The sequence below is a fragment of the Kogia breviceps genome, chromosome 4 (genome assembly GCF_026419965.1).
Source record: "Kogia breviceps isolate mKogBre1 chromosome 4, mKogBre1 haplotype 1, whole genome shotgun sequence".
NCBI classification, from domain to species: Eukaryota; Metazoa; Chordata; class Mammalia; order Artiodactyla; family Physeteridae; genus Kogia; species Kogia breviceps.
In genome coordinates, this window is record NC_081313.1 from 1,646,253 (window position 1) to 1,670,497 (window position 24,245).

Below are 24,245 nucleotides of genomic sequence, written 5' to 3' on the forward strand. Positions count from 1 at the left end.
CTGAAATGAAAGTTGGGGCTCTAATCACCTCATTTCCTTCTCCTGGTTGCTAGAGACTGAATATCTGAGTCCCCCCAGAACTGGCATAGTTGAATCCTAACCCCCCAATGAGCTGGTGTCAGGAGGTGGGGTCTTTGGGAGGTGACGAGATCACGAGGGTGGGGCCCTCATGATGGGATTAGTATCCTGATAACAGAGACCAGAGAGCTACCTGCCCCTCCTCCACGTGAGGACACAGTGAGGAGATGCATGTGTGAACCAGCAGGAGGCCCTCACCAGACACGGAATCTGGAGGTGCCTTGATCGTGGGTGTCCAGCCTCCAGACCTGGGAGAAAGAAATGTCTGTTGTTTAAGACGCCCTGCTGTGGCTTTCCTTTGTAGGGGCCCCAACCAGCTAAGACAACGGTCACGACACCCCTCATTCCATCAACAGACATAGTTTTCTCAGGGTCGCCATCCAGCACCCACAGGCCAGCTCCTGACCGAGGGTCCAAGGACCCCTGAGTGAGAGAAAGGGTGGGTTCTCAGCACCCTCTCAGGGGTTCCCACTGGACTCGGGCACCAGCCTGATTGAAAGAACGAGCTCCGGCCCCTTCCTGCTCGTGTCAGCGTCCACTGAGGCTCAGAAAAGAAACCAGCGGCACCTGGGCCATCAGCTCTAAGCGAGGGGTAGACTCCCCAGCCACCAGGGACCTCTGGAGACAGAAGACGGCTTGCCACCCACGACCACACTCAGAGGTGAGTGGCGGGGGTGGGACTGCGCTCTCCCAGGATGTGCAAACTTCCCCGTGTGGGAGACAGAAGACCCTGAGTCCGCTGCTCATTCAGAGTACAGAGCACCATTGCAGAAGTGGATGCCCCCTCTCCGCCACTGACATGGATTCTGGGTCCTTCTGGAAGACCACACGAGGCTCCCTACCAGACGGAGTGGTTTGGGTTTCGGGGAATCCGTGCCACCCAACCTTCCCAGGGTGTGGCGGAGCCAGCTGCCTTTGCAGACCGTGGAGATGGGCAGTCTGCTCACCTGCCAATCAAGAATTTGTAACCAGTAAGTTTGAAAAGTGGTGGATTCTGGGTAAGCCATGCAGTGGGGACAGGTGATGCTGTGGACATGCTGCCATGGAGCCCAGACACCCCTAACCTGCTCAGGACGTGTGTGAGGCTCACAGGATGCCGGGGGGGTGGGGGGTGCAGCCCCGCAAGAGGGGATGTGGTCTTCCTACCAGGGCTCACCTCTCGCGTATCCCACTATTAAAATGAAGCTAAATGTATGGTTTGTCTGGTTAGACATATTCTTTAAGTCTCATTACATTTCAAAGTCACATGCTTTTCATTTCTGAGATGTTGATTAAACTCACATCTGTTCTGATTGAGGTTTGGAATCTTTTATTTCAGGGGGAAAAAAGAGAGTCTTCAGAAGAGAGCCATCTAGTGCTGCGACGTTCATGAGACCATTAAATTTAATCCTCCTTTCACATTCACTCCAGGGGGGATTTCAATTAAATTTGTTCAAAATTTATCAGGTTCCTGCATGTTGGCATAAATGATTCAGGTCCACTTATCTATTCACTGAGTAGGATGTACTGAAGGGTACACATTATTGTTATGACTTTTCACAGTTTCTTCATAAATTCACCTAATAGGAGTTTCTATTATTCAAAACCCTCTTCCTCCCCATTAAATGGTCTTGTTGTTCTTACCACGACGAAATCTAATTACCTATGCAAATTTTGGGAGCACTCCTGAGTTACAAAAGCTGCCCTTTCCCCTAGTGGGCTGGCTTGCAGGACGTGGAATATGGCATTTATTCTCCTAAGAAAGCCGCAAGAATACAAGTCTCCAGACACTGAGGGCACTGGGGTGACACTGAGCATGCATATGGGGGAGGGATTTCAGTTGACTGGTTCAGGCCTCCGGAAGTAAGTACACGTATTCAGGAGCAGGGTCATAGGACACTGGGATGGACTAGCTTTATGTAACATGGAGAATATACCTCTCTGGGCTGAGAAGATGGACAGACCAGAGAACACAATTCTCCGGAGATGACACCAGGTTCATGGGTGGCCACTGAGGCTGCCATAAAATGATACACTTATCTGTCTAAAATGATTCACTAGGCACTTTTACAATCCTAGGAACTTACCTACAGAAATCCATTCAGCAAGGATGTGGTAACGTGAAAACTGACTATTGACCACATAGGAAATACTTTTATTTGCTTTTTCCCTTGAAGAATTACATCAGTGAGAAAATTTTGAGCATCTCAGCTATTCCCTACTTCCTTAAGGAAGGGACGATATTCATAGGAAAATGAGCACCTCAGTAACTGGCACACAGAAAGTATTTCATCGTCCACGTTCCTCTTTGGCTGGAGTTCAGAATTCACCAGGGAGAAGTGAATTGACCTCAGGTTAATACTTAGGGATTGTAGGGGGCATGAGGTGGTTTTAGAGAGCTCTTTCCCTTTTAGAACGTTGTCCCCTACAAATTCCTCAAACTGAAGGATGTATTGTACATGACGAATGTACATCTTTGCCTCCATGGAAAGAAAACTGAGAGAGTTGGTTGTTGGAAAACTATGGATGGGCTTTTAAAGTTTTATCCTCTACTTGGTAGTGAGAGGTGGAATCATTCCATCATTCTCCATCTGCTCTACTGCTATAAAGTAACTTTTTGAAAACCAATTCTGGCCAAATCCGGTCTTTTCCTGAATTCTGGGTCCCTCCACTCAACATCTCCACTGTGAGGTTCATCAAGGCATCTAAGAACAGAAGTGCCTTGTGGAATTTAATCTGATCTTTTGTCTCCTCTAGGACAAGGATTCTATCCCCCCCTCCATCTGGCTGCCAATTTCTGCGGGAAAGTATATTTTAATTCCTGCTCTGTTTTTCTCTAAGTGGTTTCCCAAGATACACAGCAGTAGGAACCTCTGAGGACTTTCTTCTGGAGACCAGACTTGCTCAGATCCGGAGCTCATGTTGCCCTTGGAAATTCGAATTAAGAACCTCAGTCCCACAAGTGGAGGGTCCAGAAGTTTCAAATGCCACAGGCTGGAGGTCCAAATGTGGGACAGATTTCTCTCCAGTCATTGAAACTCACCTCTGCCATACTTTTTCAGTGAGGAATCATTGGAACTTTAGCCAGGAATTCTTTATGGCATTGTGGAGCTCATCCATGCAGTACAGAAATTTTATCAATATAATCCCTGACTTTTGCCAACAAATGCCACTAATGATCCCAGTCATTGTGACAATAAAAGTGCTCCCACACATCTCAAATATCTAGCAGAAGAGAGAACCACCAAAAACAAACAAACAATAAATAAATCTTGAAGGGGCCAGAAAGAAAGGTTGTAACAATTTCAAAACTAAGACAATAAGACTGATGGCTGACTTCTCAATGGAAATGATGGAAACTAGAATATAATATATGACATTTTCAGTGTAGAAGGAAAACAACTGCCAAAATAGAACTCTATGCTATGTGACACAAACCTTCAAAAGCCATGGCAGGAAAGAGAATGTCAATGAAAGCAGCAGAGAAAGGACCTCTGAAAATTGTCTCACCCATAAAACCAAGGCGAGCACTGTACAAAATTTACAAGCATCAAATTTTTCAAAACTCTGGAAGTTAACCAAAGGCTTGTAGCAAACCAGAGAGTGTTTATTCAAGAAAAAGCAGAAAACAAAACACATCTGAATCTCATTAGGAAGAGTGATCTGTAGGCATTTTAATTTACCCTTTTTCCATCCTCTTTCCACACCACCCCAAGTTCTACAGTTGGCTTTAAAACAAATAGCCCATATTCATGGTGGTAAACAGCAGCCTGGCGGTGACTGGAGCAGAAAGAATGTGGAAGATTCTTCAAACTCCCTTCCCAAGAAATGGCCTTGTTTGACCTGTCTGGTAGTTCCCTGGGAGACTCGCTCATGACGTTGTCTTTGTTTGACTCGATTTGGAGCTCACCCAGCAGAACAGCCTTTTTGCCAGTGGAGGATTCTGAAAACAATTGCAGAAATTGCTGAACACTGAGATTATTTGAGGCAGTAGATCACAGTAGGTGAAGCTGTTAGACCAACCCAGAAAGCTAGGGAATGTGATGTCCATGGAAGTTTAAGAAACTCCAAGATAGTTCCTGGAATATGGACAGATGTGTCTGGAGCTATGCCTGTGTTCCAGAAAGAGCTGAGGACGCCTTAAGCTCTTACCGTTCCTACTCTCAAGGCTCTGCATAAGCAGGAAGGAAGAGGCAGAGTTGCAACCTGCCTACTGTCTGATGAAGGCTTTCCCCACCACACACACAGATCCTCAGCATAGACTGAGAAACTTGTGGACATCTCTGTTCAGACATTAGCTGGCCACTAAACTACCTAAGCAGAGATAGCAGTGGCCACACATGACAGAGAATACAGACTTACAGAATTAGTTTAAAAAGTGAATAAACAAATCCAGACAACAGGAAAGAGCAACAACACAAAACAGCACAGGTGGGGAGGGTCTGACCTCCAGAAATGTCATGTTGTGTGGTTGAAAATGCAATTTTCAACAATAAAAGCAAATATGAAACATGCAAAAGAACAAGAATGCATGGCCCAAACACAGGGGGAAAAAGAGCAGTAAATAGAAACTATCCTTTAGGAACCCAGACATTGAACATAATAGTCAACACATTTAAATAATCTATTTTAAGTATTTTCAAAGAACTAAAAGGAACCATGTCAAAATAACAAAGTATGAGAACCATGTCTCACCAAACAGAAAATATAAATAAATAAATATATAAATAAATAAATATATACATATATATATATAAATTAGAGAAAAAAAATAACTAAATACAAATTGTGAATCTGAAAAGTATAATGACTGAAATGAAAATTTTACTAAAGAGGCTTGACAGCTGGTTTGAGCAGAATTCCATGGATTTGAAGGAAGGTCAACTGAAATTATCCAGTTGGAAGAACAGGAAGAATAAAGAATGAAGAGAAGTGAACAGAGGCCTGTGGAAACCATCAGGTGTGCAAACACGCATCGTGGGGTTGAGAGCAGAGGAGAAACACAAAGGAGCACAGGAGGTTTCTAAAGAAGTGATGGCCAGACAGTGCAGCCACACAGGTTTCTCAGTAAGATTAATAATGTGTTCTTATCAGACACCAGGGAAGCCAGAGGACAAAAATCTGTCAACCAAGCAAGTATATCCTGAAAAACTATTCTTTACAAATGAAGGAGAAAATAAGATATTCCACAGTAAACAAAAACTGGACAAATGTGTTACTAGCAGAATAGGTCATATGTTAGGACAGTAAAAAAAAAGTCTCAATACCTTTAAAAAGACTGAAATCTTACGAAGTATGTTCTCTGACCCAAATAGAATAAAATTGGAAATCATATCTGAAGTAATTTGGGAAATTCACAAACATAGGCAATTTGAATCACACAATTTAAAATAATAATTGGGTCAAAAAGAAATCACAAGGTAAAATAGGAATACTTTCAAGTAAACGAAAAGAAAAACAGTATACAAAATTTTATGGCATTCAGGTGAAGCAGTGCTTAGAGGGAAATTCATAGCTACTTTGCCTGTATTAAAGAAGAAAGATCTCAACCTCATTGCCCATCTGAATAACTAGAAAAAAGAAGAGCATACAGAACCCAAAACAAGCGGAAGGAAGGGAATCATAAGTATTGAGCATAATAAATTGAATAGATTTAAAAAATAGAGAAAATCAATGAATTGAAAAGTTAGTTCTTTGTAAAGATCAACAAAAAATGACAAGCCATTAGCTAAGGGGAAAAAGAAGACTCAAATTATTCAAAGGGAATGAAAGAGGAGATATAACTTCTGTCCTTAAAGAAATAACAACCATGATAGAATGCTGTGGAAAACTGTATGCCAACAATTAGATAAATTTGATGAAATGAAAAAAATTCCCAGAAAGACACAAACTACTGAAACTGACTAAAAGACATTTAAAAAAATGAATAAAACTATAACAAATAAAAAGATTGAATTAGTAATCAAAACTTTTCCACAAAGAAACACTCAGGAGAAGATGACCTTATTGGTGAATTCCACTAAACATTAAAAAAAAATTGATACCAATCCCTCACAAACACTTCCAGCAAACAGAATATGAGGTAACATTTTTAAACTCATTTTATGATGCCAGCATTACCCTGATACCAAAATGAGGCAAAAATATCCTTAAAGAAAAAAAAAAAAGAAGGAAAAAATACAAAACAATAAATACAGACACAAAAATTTTCAATAAAATACTAGTAAAACTAATCCAGCAATATATAAAAAGTATTATATACCATGACCAAGTAGAATTTATCCTAGGAATGCAAAAATGTTCCATATATGAAAATCATTGGATGAATATACTATATTAGTAGAATAAAGGACAAAAAGCACTTGACAATCTCAATTGATGTGGAAAAATCATTTGTCTAAATTTAACACTTTTGTGTGATAAAAACACATAACAAACTAGGAATAGGAGGGGGTGTTCTCAACCTAGTAAAGGGAATTTATTTTTAAAAAAGCAAAACACATAGTTAACATCATACTCAATGGTGAATGACTGAAAACTTTTCCTCTAAGATCAGGAACAAGACAAAGGAATCTGTTTATCATTTCTATGCAAAATAGTTCCAGACATTCTAGCCAGGACCATTAGACAAGAAAAAAATGGGGGGTGGGCATCTAGTCTTCAAAATAAAAATGAGACTACTTTGGTTTGTAAATGACATGTTCTTATACATAGAAAATCCAAAGGAATTCACACATTTGCTTGCACACACACACAGAAGAAAAACCAATATATTAAAATGAATAAATTGAGTTCAGCAAAGTTTCAGAATAAAAGATAAATACATAAATATCAGTTGTATCTATTTACTCTAGGAATGAACAATCTGAAACTGATTTTAATAAAACAATCCATTTAGAATAGCATCTAATACATATAGAAATAAATTTTACAAAGGAAGTATAAGACTCGTACACTTAACACTTCAAAAAGAAGTTAAATTGAAAGAAGTTAAATAAAACTTGAATTAATGGAAATACATCTGTGTCTGGATTGGAAGACTTAATGTTGTCAAGATGGCAATACTTCCCAAATTAATCTGTAGATTTAAAACAATATCTGTCAATTTCCCAACTGGAGTTGTGTGTGTGTGTGTGTGTGTGTGTGTGTGTGTGTGTGTGTGTGCAGAAATTGTAAAGCTGATGATAAAATTCATATGAAAATGCAAGTGATCCAAAGCAATTGAAACAAACTTGAAAAAGAAGAACATAGTTAGAAGACTCATACTTTATAATTTCAATTTTACTACACATATGCAGTAATCCATACTGTGTGAAAATGACATAAAGATAGAGATCAATGGAATATAATTGAGAGTCTAGAAATAAACTCATATATCCATGGTCAATTTATTTTTGACAAGGGGTCAAGAATATTTTTCAAGAATGTTTTTTCCCCCATTCTCTGGGGGAAAAATAGTCTTTTTAACTAAAGATGCTGGGACAACAGTCTATCTACATGGAAAACAATGAAATTTGACCTCTACCTCACACCATATAAAAATTTTTACTCAAAATGGACTAAAGACCTAAATATAAGCACTAAATCCATAAGATTCTTAGAATAAAACATAAGTGTGAATCTTTCTGACCTTAGATTAGGCAATGGTTTCTTAGTCATAACACCAAAAGCACAAGCAAAAGAAAAAAACAACAACAAAAAAATAAAACAAAACAAAAACCCAAAATAAAAATAAAGCAAAAAACAAAAACCAACCAAACAAACAAAGGTTTCATTGGACTTCATCAAATTAAAAAGCAAAACAAAATACTTGTGCTTCAAAGGACAATATCTAGAAAATAAAAAGTTAACACACAGAATAGGAGAAAATATTTATAAATCATATACCTGATAAGGGATTTGTATCTATAGTGTATAAAGGCAAATGCCAGTAGAGATATAGATTTGAACAACATGTTAATAAGTATGTTCTAATTAACATACTCAAAACATTGGAGCTAATTAGTACAAAATATGAATTTTTTTGAAGACTCATAGAACATTTATGAAAGATGGCCATACACTGAGACATAAAATAAGATTCAAAATATTTCAAACACCTGATATCATCCACAGTACACACCCTGACAACAGTGGAAGCAAGCCATAAATCAAAAACAAGAGAAAGAACTAGAAAATATCCATATATTTCAAAATGAAGCAATGCACTTCTGAATGACTAATATGTAAAGAATAAATCACAATGCCAATTAGAAAATAGTTTCAACTAAAGAAAAATTGAAATGCTATATAAAAACTTGACTAATTCCTCCAAAGCTTTGTCTGTGAAACATTATGGTATTAAATGTATTTTTCATAATTTATGCATCAAGAAATTAGCAAAAAAGTTGAGCATAATAAAATATGAGCTAAAATTAATGAAGTGGACATGAAAAATATAGTGAAGATAATTATCAAAGCTAAAAGTTTGGTTTGGATAAACTAATACAATTAATAAAGACTTGGCAAGAGAGATCACCAGGGTGGGGGTGGAAGGGTTGCAAGGAAGAGAGGCAGAAGGCAATCAATATGCTAGTGGAAAAGGTGATATCACTAGAGATCTCACAGATATGGAGAGAAAAAAAAACTATGAATAATTTATAACAATGAATTTGAAAACTTAAATGAAATGGTTAAGTTACTAGAAAAACACAACTTTCTAAAACTGACACAAGAAGTAGAATATTGAAATAGCCCTGAATTTACTATGAAATTAAATACATGATTAAAATTTAAAAAAATTTTAAGCTCAAATAGCCATACCTATAAATTCATTAATATATAAAAGATAATAAAATGCCATGATAATATTTAGTTTACTTCAAGAATAACAGATGGAATTTAACATTTGAAAGTCAGTCAATGCATTTCATTACTTCCATAAGATAAAGGAGAAAACTGACATTAAACAACGTGGGTTTAAACTGTGTGGGTCCGCATATACTTTTTCAATAAATATGTACTACAGAACTACCAAATGCAGTTGGCCGAAGCCATGGGTGCAGAACTGCAGAAGTGGAGGGCAAACTGTGAAGTTATACACAGACTTATGACTGCACAGAGGTAGGTGCCCCCCTAAACCCCCCACCCTGCTGTTCAAGAGTCAACAGCATATATATATATATATATATATATATATATATATATATATATACATGTATATGTGTGTGTGAGTTTAAGAAAGTGGAATAATAAAGAGTAGAATGAGGTAAGATGTTTGAAATATCTTTTTTTCCAACAAAAAGCTGCTATCCAGAAGATAAAGGAAACTCTTAAAAATAAGAGTTCATGCTTAGCTGAACAGGAAAATGGCCAGACTCTGGGCCCAGCCTGTGAGTTTGCAGGCTCTTCCTGCCTTGGCTCACAGGCCTCCTCTGCCAGGGGTAGAAGCCATTCTCATCAGAGAAAACCAGGACACACACATCCCTGAGAGGCCAGGTGTGCACAAAAAGGTAGATTTGAGGCCCAGAGCAGAGTGAGGGGACCAGGCTTGCTGTGGATGTGGGTTCTGCCCTGTGCTGAGAATTTTGACCATTGGTGTGGCAGGGTCAGACTTCCATGTCAGGAAAGTCCTTTGCAATATGAATAGGAGACCAACACTGGGATAGGATCTGGATGTTGGAAAGAGGGAGACCCACAAAGAAAACATTGGTGTAGCCCAGCCCAGTGGGAGACCTGGACTCAGCCAGAACATGGGAACTGAGTCTGAGGACATGCATGAAGGAAATGAGAAAAGGTCTTCAGAGGTGACAGAGGTGTCTGGTCACAGGAACTGGGAGTATGGTAGAGTCTTCACACAGATAGGGATTATGGGAGGAAAGAGGCCCATTTTGGATTTGTAGTTTCATGTTCACAGAAAGCCAAGGGCACAGGTTGTGAGTGAGGCAGAGTGTGGTGAAGGTGCCTGTTCAAGGTTGTAACTGGAACAGGTAGGAGAGATGACCCCACGTGAATTCTGAGAGAGCAACCTTGGAGAGCCAGAACCAACCTCCAGCATTGGCCCTTCAGGAAGGGGTGAGACAGAAAACCTGCAGAAAGTGGCCAGAGAGCCAGCACTATCCTAATAGCAACCCCACACAGAGACATTACAAAAACAAACAAAAAGAAAACAAACCAAAAATAATACAAAACTACAGACCAATATCTCTTATGAATATATATGTAAAAATCCTTAGTAAATTGAAGCAACTGATGGGAAGAAAATTATACATCATGATGAAGCAGGTTTATTTCAGGAATGCAAGCCTTGTTCAACATTCAAAAATCAATGTAATCCAACACATCAGGTTTTTGTTTTTTTTGATGTGGACCACTTTTAAAGTCTTTATTGAATTCATTACAATATTGCTTCTGCTTTACATTTTGGTTTTTCAGCCATTAGGCATGTGGGATCTCAGCTCCCTGACCAGGGATCAAATCCACACCCCCTTCACTGAAAGGCAAAGTCCTAACTACTGGACCAACACATCAACAGGCTGAAGAAGGAAAATCACATGATCTTATCAATAGATGTAGAAAAAGATTTTGACAAAATCCAACTTCCATTCATGATAAGAATAAATAATAAAATAATAATAATAATAAATAATAAACTAAGAATAGAGGGGAACTTCCTCAACTTGACAAAGAATATCTGTAAAAAACAAAACAAAACAAAAACAAACAAAAATACCCCAAAAGTCCTATGTGTCTCTACTGTACAATCCCCTCTCATCACCCAAGCTATATGCCCCCAAGAGGTCTATGTGGGTCCTTCTGTTGTGGTGGGATATTATGTGGGTGCTCTGGTAGGCTTGGTTGACCTCTGGCCTAGTTGGTTGCTGGGCCCTGCCTTATGTGGATGCTGCTGGCTGCTGGTCATGAGGCAACCGACTGAAGAACAGAGCTGGAGGAATCAGGCTCCCTGACTTCAGACTGTACTACAAAGCTACAGTAATCAAAACAGTATGGTACTGGCACAAAAACAGACATAGATCAATGGAACAGGGTAGAGAACCCAGAAATAAACTACAACAAATAATCTACAACAAAGGAGGCAAGAATATACAATGAAGAAAAGACAGCCTCTTCAATAAGTGGTATATGGAAAACTGGACAGCTACATGTAACAGAATAAAATTAGAACATTCTTTAACATCATATACAAAATTAAACTCAAAATGAATTAAAGACCTAAATGTAAGACTGGATACTGTAAAACACCTAGAAGAAAACATAGGTAGAACACTCTTTGACATAAATCGCAGAAATAATTTTTTTGGATCCTTCTTCTAAAACAAAGGAAACAGAGGCAAAAATAAGCAAATGGGACCTAATTTAACTTAAAAGCTTTTACACGGCAAAGGAAACCATCAACAAAACGAAAAGAATGGGAGAAGATATTTGCAAATGATATGAATGATAAGGGGTTAATATCCAACATGTATAAATAGCTCATACAACTCAACATCATAGGAAAAAAATCTGATTTAAAAAATGGGTAGAAGAAATGAATAGACATTTCTCCAAAGAGGAAATGCAGGCGGCCAACAGGCACATGAAAAGATGCTCAACATTGCTAATCATCAGGGAAATGCAAATCAAAACCACAGTGAGATATCACCTCACACGTGTCAGAATGGCTGTCATCAAAAAGAACACAAATAAGAAAGGTTGGTGAGGATGTGTAGAAAAGGGAACCCTCCTACACTATTGGTGGAAATGTAAATTGGTGCAGCCACTGTGGAAAACAGTATGCAGGTTTCTCAAAAAGCTAAAGATATAATTACTACATGACCCAACAATTCCACTCCTGGGTATATATCAAAAAAGAAAAACATTAATTCAAAAAGATACATGCACCACCATGTTCTTAGCGGCATTGTTTACAATTGCCAAGGTATGGAAGCAACCTAAGTATCCATCAACAGATGAATGGATAAAGAATATATATATATATATATATATATATATATATATATATATATATATATATATATTATTCAGCGATTAAAAAAATGAAATTTTGCCATTTGCAGCAAGACAGGTGGATTTGGATGGCATTATGCTTAGTGAAATAAGTCAGACAGTGAAAGAGAAATACTGTACAATATCACTTATATGTGAAATCTAAAATATAAAAACAAACTAGTGAATAAAACAAAAAAGAAGTAGACTCTCAGATATAAAGAACAAACTAGTGGTTACTCGTGGACAGAGGGAAGGGGAGAGGGGTAACATAAGGGGTGGGGGAAAGGAAAGGTTATTATTCGATTATATGTAATCATGAGTGTGAACTTCTGAAAATTGTAAAGCACTATAGAATTTAAAGAATCTTTCATTCAGTAACCAAAAGAAAACTGCAGCCAACAAAATACTTAATGGTGAGAAACTCAAAAGCTTTAATATCAGGTACAAGACAAGAATGTCCCCTCTCACCACTCCTTTTCAACATCATACTGGAAATTCTAGCTAACTGGCAAGAAGAGAAAAACTGGCAAGAAGAGAAAAAAGTGTCTTTTTTCACAGATGTTATGATTATCTATGTAGAAAATCCTAAATAATTGATGAAAACCTCTGGGAACTAATAAGCAATTATAGAAAGTTTGCAGAATACAAAATTAATGTACAAAATTCAATCGCTTTCCTATATACCAGCAGCGAACAATTTGACTTGAAATTAAAAACTCAGTAACACTGCATTAACACCACCAAAAACCAAATGTTTAAGTACAAATCTAATAAAATATATACAATATCTATGTAAGAAAATCTACAAAACTCTGATGAATAAAATCGAAGCACAAAATAAATGCAGAGACATTCCATGTTCATGGATAGGAAGATTTAATATTGACAAGATGTCAGTTCTTCCCAACTCGATCTATAGATTCAATGAAATTCCAATGAAAATCACAGTGAGTTGTTTTTTTGGATACTGACAAACTGATTCTAGAGTTTATGTAGAGATGCAAAAGGCCCAGAGTAGCCGACATAATATTGAAGGACAAAAACGAAGTTGGAGGACAAACACTACCCTACTCCCAGACTTACTGTCAAGCTACAGTAATGAAGACAGTGCAGTGTGGTGAAAAAATAAACGAATAGATGTCCAGCATTTGTTGGTAAGACTCACCACTCCCTTGTGCTCCCCGTTTCCTCCAGGCTGACCCCACTCCACTCTGACCCTCACGCCTGTGTGCACCACGCCCTGCACCTGTTTGCAGGGCTCAGATCTTGCACACTTTTATCACAAGGATCCTTCCTGGGCCCTGCTACTGAATGTCCTCAATTCCCCTGAGCGGAACGATGCTGGGAACTCCATGGCCTCCAACCCTTCTGCCCCTGCAGGGCTTCTTCCCTGCTTAGAACAAATATTCAGTGCATAAAGAAAAGTTATATTATGCAGCAGTGTTGGTGGAAAGACAACTACATCCGCATTACATAATAAAATATTTTCTTTGACCTGAAAATTATTTTCCCTCTGATTTTAAAAGGAATTAAAACATTTCCATGGGCCCCCCAAAGTGCTGTCTGCCTAGGCAGGGCCTACCGTGCTCAGTGGGGAGGTCACTGCTGGCCCCAAATGTCTCCGACTTTCTTGCCTTTTCTTCTTGCCATTGTGCTTACTCGGGTAATGGGTTGATGCCCAGGATCCAGAGGTCAGGCCTGATGAAAGTTGGCTCTGGAAGACCATGTCAGTGTCTCTTGCTGCGTCCAGCCCTGGCACCTTCTCAGGAAAGCTTCCCAGGCTTCACAGCTGGAAGGGCATGTGCAGCAGTCAGCGGCCATGGCAGCCACGGAACAAGTGGCCCAGTCTCTCATCTGCTGGAGACGCCAAGCGGGGTGGCTTGGAAAGGGTCCTCGCCAGTTTTCATAGAAACTGCCTAATTTGATTTCACGCCCTCAACATTTAATTTTTCCATTTTCTATCTGAGTATTCACACCCCCCCGCACCCCCGCCATGAGGCCTCTCATACTTTCATGACAACCCTACTGGCAGGTCTTCCTTATAATGCGACCACATTGCCTTCCCGTAGCACCCACTCATTGGTCCTGGTTGTCTTTGAAACTACTGAGATGTATATATTTATATATATACATTTTTTTCTTCTCTTTCAATACTGTCCAAATATGTGACTAGTCTAAAGATCCCATGATGCTCATTTCTAAGGGAGGCTGGGATGGAGGGCACCAAGTTGAGTTTCTGTGGCCATGCACCCAATGTGTTAATGAACTTTCACTTTCCCCAATGATATTCTGCTTACTTCGAAGTGGCTACAAGATGACAAAGCATTTCCTTAAACTCTCCCTTTCTGCTTTATTCCTTTCCCTCCATTATGTTGGGTTCAGACAGAACATCCAGAACATTTCCAGGCAACTTGCTCTGTGAGCAATCAAGTGACATGGCAGCCGCACCATTACTTATCAACTTGCATTAAAGTTTCATTGGCGAGTTATTAATTATTGAGGAATTAATGCTGAGATCCAGCTGCGTGCCCCAGTTCCCTTCACAAGAGCCCACGTATTGGAGCAGGAAGCCACTCCACCACCTCTCACAGCTTCAGCTTCTGAAGCATAAAAAGGAAACAAAACTGAAAACCCACGCTGAAGACAGAGGCAGGCAGAGGGGCTGTAAATCCTCAGGATAGATTATGAATAAGGAACAAGGCAGGTTCCTGCTGGTTAGCTCTAACTTTGGCAATTGTCAGGGGAACCTTTCTTTTAAACGATTTGGTGGGTCTGGTTCTGAAGACAAACTCTCCTGTTTAGACCCTGTCTTGTCCATCCGCAGGGTGATGAGCTAGCTGCCAGCACCGAATGTGAACGGTCATCCCCAATTCCCTCCCCAGTCCCAAATGAAACAAATGTTCTGGCTTTCCCAAAGGCAAATGTTCTTTCTTAAATCGTCCATACGCTACACATTTCTCGCTGAACGATGCTCAGAAAAGCATTTCCCAACACAGTAGGTAATAAGGCACAAGGAGAAGGATGACATTTTTGTTTGAGTTCTGAAGGTTGTTCCTCAATGAGATTTAATTCCCTCTGTTTAAAATGTACTCATTATCGGATGAAGATACAGCAGGGGATCATTAAACAGAAATTAAGAATGAAGTAAGTTGGATCTTTCGGACAGAACAAGAGGCCCCAGTCCCCCAGGAGCACTCAGGGTTGCATCAACGAGTTCAATGTGTTTTCATGCCAAGAGTTTCTCCCTGTGTGCCCCCGGGGGTAGGGGCCTGGGGCCTGGGGGGCTGAGGGGAGGATGCTGCCACGGGCAGAGCAGGAAGCATCACTACATGCTGTCTGTGCATGCATTAAGCTCCTCAGACAGCTATTACACACTGGCACGTTACAGTTGTAAGAAGGCAGGAAAGCTTACTACATGACTCAAAATAGGATGCAACTTGTTTTTTCAAAAATTGGATTAAGCTACAAAAGATTCTGAGACAAGTGAGTTAACGAACCCCTGTGAACTGGTTAAAGTTTGGAGACAGTTTGCTGGTTATTCATGGGGTAGTGATCAGGGTGGGAAAAATTGTCAACTGTGAGGTCCCATCCTGATCTGGGAGGCGAGGTGCAAGGATGCTGAGAAGTAGGCACACACATGTTCAATCAACTACTCAAAAAAGCGCCGAATTAAGTTGAAAATGGGGTGCTTCCAGGAAGCGTGGCTTACACTCCTGGCTGTGTTCGGAGCATGTGCATGGGGGTGTGAGGCCAGCGGCACCAGCCTCGGGGTCAGGAGAACTGCTTCAGCGCAGAGGACGCATCAGAAGCAGATGCTGAGACAGGCAAGCAAACCCTGCCCCAAGGAGAGCTGCCTCCGGGACACCAGAGCAGCGAGGGGCCTCCCCGCCTGGGGGCTGAGTTGGAGCAGGACGGGGGCTGGAAGGAGAGGCATCACAGGGGACAGGGAGAGGCTGGTTCACGAGGTCTAGGGCCGTCCTGGCCAAGACAGAGCCTCGACAGGGTCTTGCTGGGCGTCATTCTTGCTCTTGCCCTGTGGCCAAGGCTGCCGAGAACCCGCACACACACAGGTACCCAATGGACAGCTGTGGAGAAGCTGGCCACTCCCAGAAACAGTTGTGCCTGGGCCTTTGGGGAAAGATGCCCGTCTTCTGGGAAGATGCAAGTGTGTCCACGGCTTGGGGTGAAGCGGCATCATGGAAAACAAGGAGACCCCAGTGGGGCGGTGAGAGCCCCAGGCAGAGAGAGGTCAGCTCTTGGAAAGAGCTCAAAGCCTGAACTGGGAGAGGGGGAGGGGGCTGCTGTTCCAGTCCCGTGGGAGCTGCAGGTGCTGACTGTGAGTTGTCCCAGCACGGTGATGGTGTGTTGCTCCAGCCCCCGAAGGGCTGAGAGGAGTCTGGATGCCAAACCCAGACCCAGACACCTCTTGGAAAGAGGGCAGTGACCAGGCAAGCGGCAGCGTGGTAGCCGGTCACAGGGCTCTCCTGCCCAGAGAGGGCGGCAGCCCCCAGGCCACACTGCAGGCAGGGGACGTGCAGGTAAGACAGTGGGTCTTCGCCCTGTGACTCGGCTCGTAAGAGCTCTGCCTCCTGTCGGGGCAAAGTGGGTACTCAGTCAGTGTTGGGCCATCTGGTCGCGCACGGGCCAGGTGTGCAGACAGCGGCCTGGACCCATGTTCGTGTCCGGAGGGACCACGGGTGGAGAGCGCCCATGTGACTCGACAGTAGGTGCCCAAGGCAAGCCCATCCGCCCAGGGCGTTTCTGGGTGGGATTTGGGTCCTGAGGAGCAGGTGTGCCCAGGATCACAGGCTCAGCTGCCACAGGAGCAGTTGGGGGACAGAGCAGCCAAAAGTGGAAGATCCCACCCCAAGACATCTCTGTCAGTGCATTTGTTCCAAGCTGATGTGCTTTGCCCGCTGTGGGAGGCGAGGGGTCAGCAGCGGCTGGTGTGGACCGTCAGTTGTCTGTCATGCATGTGTGTCTCGTGTAAGTGATGGCAGTGATTAGCTGATTGGCCTGAGAGCTCAAGCCTTCCTCGGTGACTGCTCCCCAAGAATTCAGGTAGAGATGAAGCGATGTCACACCGCAGGTCTTCCCAGACTGCACGTCCAGCCCTCTCGACCATACCAGCCGAGCTGACCTTCATGCTGGCGGCGGACCTGTGTATGTGGGGCAGGGGTGCCTGGCTGTGTGCACTGGTGCATGGGTGCAAGTGGCCGCATGTGTGTGTACTTATGTGTGCATGACTGTGAATGTTTACATGTGCCTCTGAGTGTGGGCACACGCATGCATGTGTGTTTATGTACAAACGTGTGTGTGCACCTTTGTGTGTGTTAGTGGGTGCACACACATGGGGGCAGGGTGTGTGCGCGTGTGTACGGATGAGTGCCTATGTGCGTGCATGTTTGTGTGTACACCTGTGTGTGAGCCACAAGTGAATGCATATGCGTGTGTGCCTGCATGAATGTGCACCTCTGTGTGCACGAGTGCTTGTGTGTGCATACACTACACGTAGGTGCATGGTGTCACATGCCTGTGAGTGTATGTGTTCATGTCTACATCTGTGTGCACCTGTGTGTGAGCACACACACGGAGATTCATGTGTGCACATATGCACACGGGTGAAAGTGAATCTGCACATGGTATTTAGGTGTGTGTGTGCATCTGTGGTAGTGTGCCAAACGTGCTTCCATGTGCACGTGCACACGTGCACGAGTGCGTGAGTGCCGCTGTGAGCATGCATGTGTGTCTGTTCGTGGGTAGTCTTGTGAGGCTACACTTGTATGTGTGTGCCTGCACCTGTGTGAGTACCTGTTCTTTTGTGTTCATGTGTGCAAACGTGCTTTGTATACGTGTTCATATGTGCTGGCTTGTGTGCATGCGTTTTACACATGCGTGCCTTTGTGTCTCTGTGTCAGTGCCTGCCTGGTGTGTTCACATACATGTGTGCACACCGGAGTGGGAGGTGTGTGAGTGTGTGCACGTGCAGACACACATGGCTATGGGTGCATAAACACGCCTGTGTGAATGTGTACATGTGCACAGACGTGTGTGTGAAGGTCCATGAGTGCGTGTGGTGCCTGGGGTTCTGTGTGTGTGCATGTGCTCCCGTGGGCTGTGGAAGAAGCAGTCCTGTGTCAAGCACTGAGACACTTGTTCTTGGCCGGCAGCTGAGTCTGGACCGAGGGCCACCGCATCCTGGCCCTGAGTCCTGTGTGGGTTACTCAGACCCACTGAGCCTCCACACCCTCACCTGTGAACTGGGGTCCTCCTAACGGAGCCTTCCACTTGGGTTCACTGTGAGAAGCAAATGACAGACCTTGTGTGAGCGGATCAGGCAAGACCAGGCCCGGAGGCCGTGCTGACTTCTTGGTTGTGGTTATTGCTGTTCATTTCACTGTTATTATTCTGACCCTGTTGCTGAACCGACTTGGGGCTGTCTGTTTTCTGCCTGTTGTCCTGGTACACGTAATAATGTCAGGTTCACTTCAGTGTGGATCATAAATCAAACGTTTTCACGATTTAGGTAGAAAGACTTTGAAATCATTGCTTTATTATAAATTCTCATGACCCTTTATTGAATTTGAGAGAGACTAAATGCTCACCTCTTTGGCTGTGCCTGGTACCCACATCTGCTTTTCCCAGCAGCCATCAAACTCATTGTATTATTAAAGTCCCGATGATACATGACATAATTATGATGAAGTTTGGAGCACTCAGCAGAGTATACATCACTCACAGATGTGTACAGTTAGAATTAAAATTCCACCCTCATCCTATCATGATTCGTTAGGTGAAAGTAATGAAAAAAAGATGAAGAATGATGTAATTCTTTCTAAAGAACAAATCTCCACTAACATTCCTATTTAATTATTAAAAAATTATTTAAATGCCATTTGAAAAATTACTTTTAAAATTCTATGTATAGAATTGCATTTACACAGGTTTGCCCCGATGCATGTGCCATTCAGAAAAGTGAACAATTAGGCTTCTCCCGAAGCTCTTCTTTCTGAAAAACATCCAGTCTAAATACACTGTTATAATTAGAATTTAATAATTTTATGATCAGAGTTAGCTGTCCCAGAGGGTGGTTTTCTGATATTGTTGTTACTGCTGAGGAAAAGGCAGGCCGCTGGATTTGAAAGCTCATCCACGGGGAGAAGCTCATCACTTATAAAGAAGAGAGAATCGAGGTCATGTGTGATGCAAGGTACAGAGCAGCATGGTCTCAGGACAGGGCTCAGCTCCCGGTGTCTGGGTGCGCCCAACACAGAGGAACCTCACCGATAACACAAACTTCTGGGAAGTTGGATACGAAGACAGAGCCTCCTCTGATTATAAAGGAGGTTGAAGGAGCCTTGCCATGGCTTCTGTCCAGCACGTGGTGCTCAGCTACTCTGTCCCGGTGCGTTCATGCTCCACGTGCAGAGAAGAGCGCGTTGGGGTCTCAGGCATCCCCTGGTGGCTGTGATAAATCATTTACTCTCTAGCTATTTGCTCAGCACCCAGTGTAGCCAGGAGGAAACAAAGTGTGTGTCCTCCCTCTTCAGCGTTCCAGGCAGAGGTCACCCTGGATCCTTACAAGAGCTTGGATGAGCCTTACCTGGGGCCTTCCCCTGACCGCTCACCTTGGCGGGAGCCTCACGAGGTCTTCCTCACTGTCCTTCCCGGCCCTGCGTGGACCCCCCTCTCCGGGCCGCTAGCCCGCTTCCTACTGCACCACCAACCAGACTTCCGGTACCCAGGGCTCACCGCAAGGAAACAGAACCCCCACGGCAGTGGAAGTATGCTGGGTGTCCAAAGGCCAGAGGGCAGGGGAGTGAGAGTCTGGCCAGCAGGAGATGAGGGGCACCTCTGACAAAGCCGGCCACGCCCAGCCCACCCCCTCCTGCCGGCCCCAGTGCGCCACGTGGTCTCTCCCCAGAGTGCGGTCCCCGCCACGATGAGGGTCCACAGGTGGCAGCCAGAGTTGCCTGCAGCTACCTGGAAGGCAGAACCGAAGGAAGTGGATTCCTCGGTCCAAGGCATCCATTGGACGGATGGGCCTGGTTCCTGGGAGTCTCCAAGCTGGGGAGGAGCCAAGCAGTGAGATAGGTGTATTTGCTGGTCATTGTTCTCTCCTTACAAAACTGAATACGGGATACAACCGTTATGGACTATGTATTGGTTGTTACTTAAAATACCTGTGCGGACTTGGAGCTGGTCCAGGATTTCCTATATTCCCAGGACCGGGGAGGAGGGGCATTCTATTGATGTTTTAGGAAACTAGCTACAAGAAAAGAATTTGGTAAAGATCAGGAAATCATGGTGCTAGATTTACATTCTCTCCTTGATCCCTTATTTTCAATGGGAAACATAGCTTGCGTCTTTCCACAGTGACCTGAACTGTGCCCGCCCACCCCCACCCCTATGCTGAACCCCTAACACCCATGACTATTTGGAGATGGGACCTCTAAGGAGGTAGTTAAGGAGTTGCCTCTGATCCAATAGGACTGGTGTCCTTATAAGAAGAGGAAGAGGCACCAGGGATCTCTCTCCACGCATGCTCTCTGCGCAAAGGACATGGGAGGTCACAATGAGACGGCGGCCATCTGCAAGCCGGGCAGAGAGTGCTCACCAGGAACCGACCCTGCTGGACCCTGCTCCCAACCTCCAAAACTGTGAGCAATAAACATCTGTTGTTTAAGCTGCCCTATCTGTGGTATCTGTTTTGGAGCCCAAGCTGACTAAGATAAGTAGGTTCTGATTTATTGACTCAATAATTTTTCTGGATCAAAAAAGTTTAATCATTTGAATGTATTTCTAATGATGCCTCCGTTTTTTTAACATGGATTTTTGCACAGTGCATAAAAATATCTCTACCCTAAAAATAGAAAAGTACTGAAATCTCATTTTAATTTTAATGTTTCACTATAAACTGTACAAATATATAAAGCAGTATAAAGTATAAGAATGTCTGAATGGTATCAATTAAAATAAGAAAAAATAACAGTATTACATTGAGGGAAAAGGAAAACAAAGTAAAAGGACTCAGTAAATTATGGCAGAGGTGTCTTGTGAATGCCAGTGGTGTGTGCTTCGAAACAATTAAGTCCCAGACGTTTAGCTGCAGTAGCAAATTCTACCCTACAAAGTGATTGAGATTTACAGAGAAAGGTCTTTCCTGATGATTAAACCCCAATTGATTAATAAAAACCCAGCTATGGAGGTTTAGCAAGCACAGTATATGACTGGTCTGCTTCTGTCACATAGTTGTTAAACCTCAGTAAATGTCTTTTAAAGAATCATTTTGTCTTTAATTAGCATGCACTAGCTGTCCTATTAAATCTAAATTAAGTCTTTATTTGAAGCAGTTAATTTGGAGACTCAACCAAATGTGGACACCTGCAAGGTAGTGATTTCAGTTTCTGGCCGTTGTCAGGATCTAGCAGTTCTGTGACATTGAAGGTTCAAATGCTTGGCTGCCCGGGCCCGTGTGGATTGTGTACGAGGGTACATGCATGCATGCGTGTGCTAGTGCCTGTGTGTTTAGACCAAACACCCCCGTGGCAACTGTTTCCATCAGAAAAGCACAATTCATTAAACAGACATTAAAATTAAACTCCATTCTGAAGGTTAGACATCTTTTAACTTAAAAAAATTCTGCCCAAGGAGACACCATGAAGAAATCATGACTTGGGTGCCTGAGGTTCTGGATTTTAGGCTCGTGGCTTGCACCAATTTTTTTTCCAACATTCATTTCCACATTTACTTAAAATACTTGTAGACTACATATTTTCTAAATGCCTTCCAATCCTAAAAATATGTGATAATAAAATAGTAATTAAATGGCCTTTTTTACAGTTAATTGCACAGTGTCTGAAATTCAAAATTGGAGTGCATTATCATTCATGGAGAACTGAGGATAGGATGAAAACAACATAGAAATGGATATAAATACAAATGTAAACAAGCTTTAAGAAGTCTTCCTATTGATTGTCCTTCCACCCCAGGGTTAGCCCCCTATAACTGGCCTGTAGGCAATAGATGGGCTCGTGGGTACCAAGGGTCCCCAGGTGCTGGTAGGTTTGATGAGACCCAGCCCTGTAATGCAAAAGTTAATGATTGTTAAGTTGAACTCTCTAGGCCTTCTCTAAACTATATTTATTCCCAATTAATGACTGAAAAGAACCCAGAGAGAGATAAGAAGATACAATGCACCCTTATTTGTCAAATTAAATTGTTTCTCTTACAGAAAATGATCAGTGTGCTATAAAAATAAGATTGTTTTAATTGGCTAAATAATTGTATAAATAATTCTAATGTACAAATTGGTTTTCTCAATGTATGTTTATCATCCAAAAAATTGTCTCTGGTAATGAGGTAAGATTTATTGCTTGTCTGCTGCGTTCCAGGTCCTGCGTTCACTCTCTTATTTAATCCTCACTCTAGCCATATGGTGGAGATCTCATTCTTGTTCTAATTTTACAAATAAAGCAACAGAGGATCAGAGGGAGATTGTTTTAAAGGGTCTACTGTTTGAATTTGCATGACTTTTAAAGTTCTTTTCCATTTTATTTGCTTGCTGACTTCTTGTGTTTTACTTTTATGAACTGATGAATGATCTTTGCTCATTTTTTTTATTTTCAAGTTTTACCTTGATATTTGTGTTATTTTAATAATTATTTTTACACAGGCAATATTTTAAGCAAATATGGACACAACGTTAACCTTTTACTTTGTGTTTTTTGCCTTTGGTGTTATGCTTAGGAGGACTTTTCTCATAGGAGATTATAATGGTAAATGCTCACTTGTTTTTATCTTCTGGGGCCCTATTGCCCAGTGCAGCTAAAACATGGCTAGTGTAAATGAGGTGTGCTTAAAATATAAAATACACACTGGATTACAAGGTCTTAGCATGAAAAAAAACACTAAAAGTACTTAAAAATATTTTTCATATTGAGTACATGTTGAAATGGCATAATTATGATATATTAGATTAAATAAAATATATTAAAATTAATTTCACCTATTTCCTGTACTTTTGTTTCTATGTGACTACTAAGACATTTAAAATTGTATCTGTAACTCACATTATATTTCCATTGTACAGCACTCTCCTGGTGTATTTTACTTTACATTTATAATTATATACACATATTATCTATATGTGTACCTATGCACATATTATATATATTATGTACATATACATATACCTTCACATACATATTATTTTTGTATAATGTGTATTTATATTACACCTATATAAGTATATATGTATAATTATATATATGCCATCAGAAATTTGTTTTGGTGTTATGTGATTTTTTTTAAGAAATGATTAGGCAATAGCTCAAAACCATTTTTTAAAAATAATGGCTCCTTTCTTTTTTTTTTTTTTTTTTTTTTGCGGTATGCGGGCCTCTCACTGTTGTGGCCTCTCCCGTTGCGGAGCACAGGCTCCGGACGCACAGGCCTAGCGGCCATGGCTCACGGGCTTAGTTGCTCCGCGGCATGTGGGATCTTCCCGGACCAGGGCACGAACCCGTGTCTCCTGCATCGGCAGGCGGACTCTCAACCACTGCGCCACCAGGGAAGCCCAATGGCTCCTTTCTGATGATCAGAAATACTGACTTATATTAAGTTCTTACTCATAGTTGGACCTGTGTTTGGGCTTCCCAGCGTATCTCATTGGCCCACTCACAGTGTATTAATTATCATGCTTTTGTAAGATGCTTTACTGCTTGGCATCATAAAGTGACAATTTGCTATGTACTTATTCTTCCATATAACCTTTAGAAGAATTAGTAATATTCTAAGTAAATTTAGAAAAAAAATATATGCTGGACTAACAATTTACAAGTTAATTTATAAAATTTGACATATTTATAGCACTGAGAGTTCCATTCATAATCCTATTTGTGTCTTTTCCCTTATTCAAAGCCTCCTTCTATGCACCTTACTAAAGCTGTATTATTATATTTACATATCTCTGGATTTTTCCTCTACACATCACTATAAATTATATATATTTTTCCATATAGTTTATGCATCTGCTGGTATTTGATCAGCAAGTAAATTTTGTATGTGTTTAACCAAACAAGCCACCTCTCTTATCAGTTCTAAGAGTGCTTCAGTTAAGTCTCTTAAATTTCAAGGAAGACATTTTTATCTAATGCAAATATGACAATGTTGTCTTCTCTCCATTATTCATAAATCAT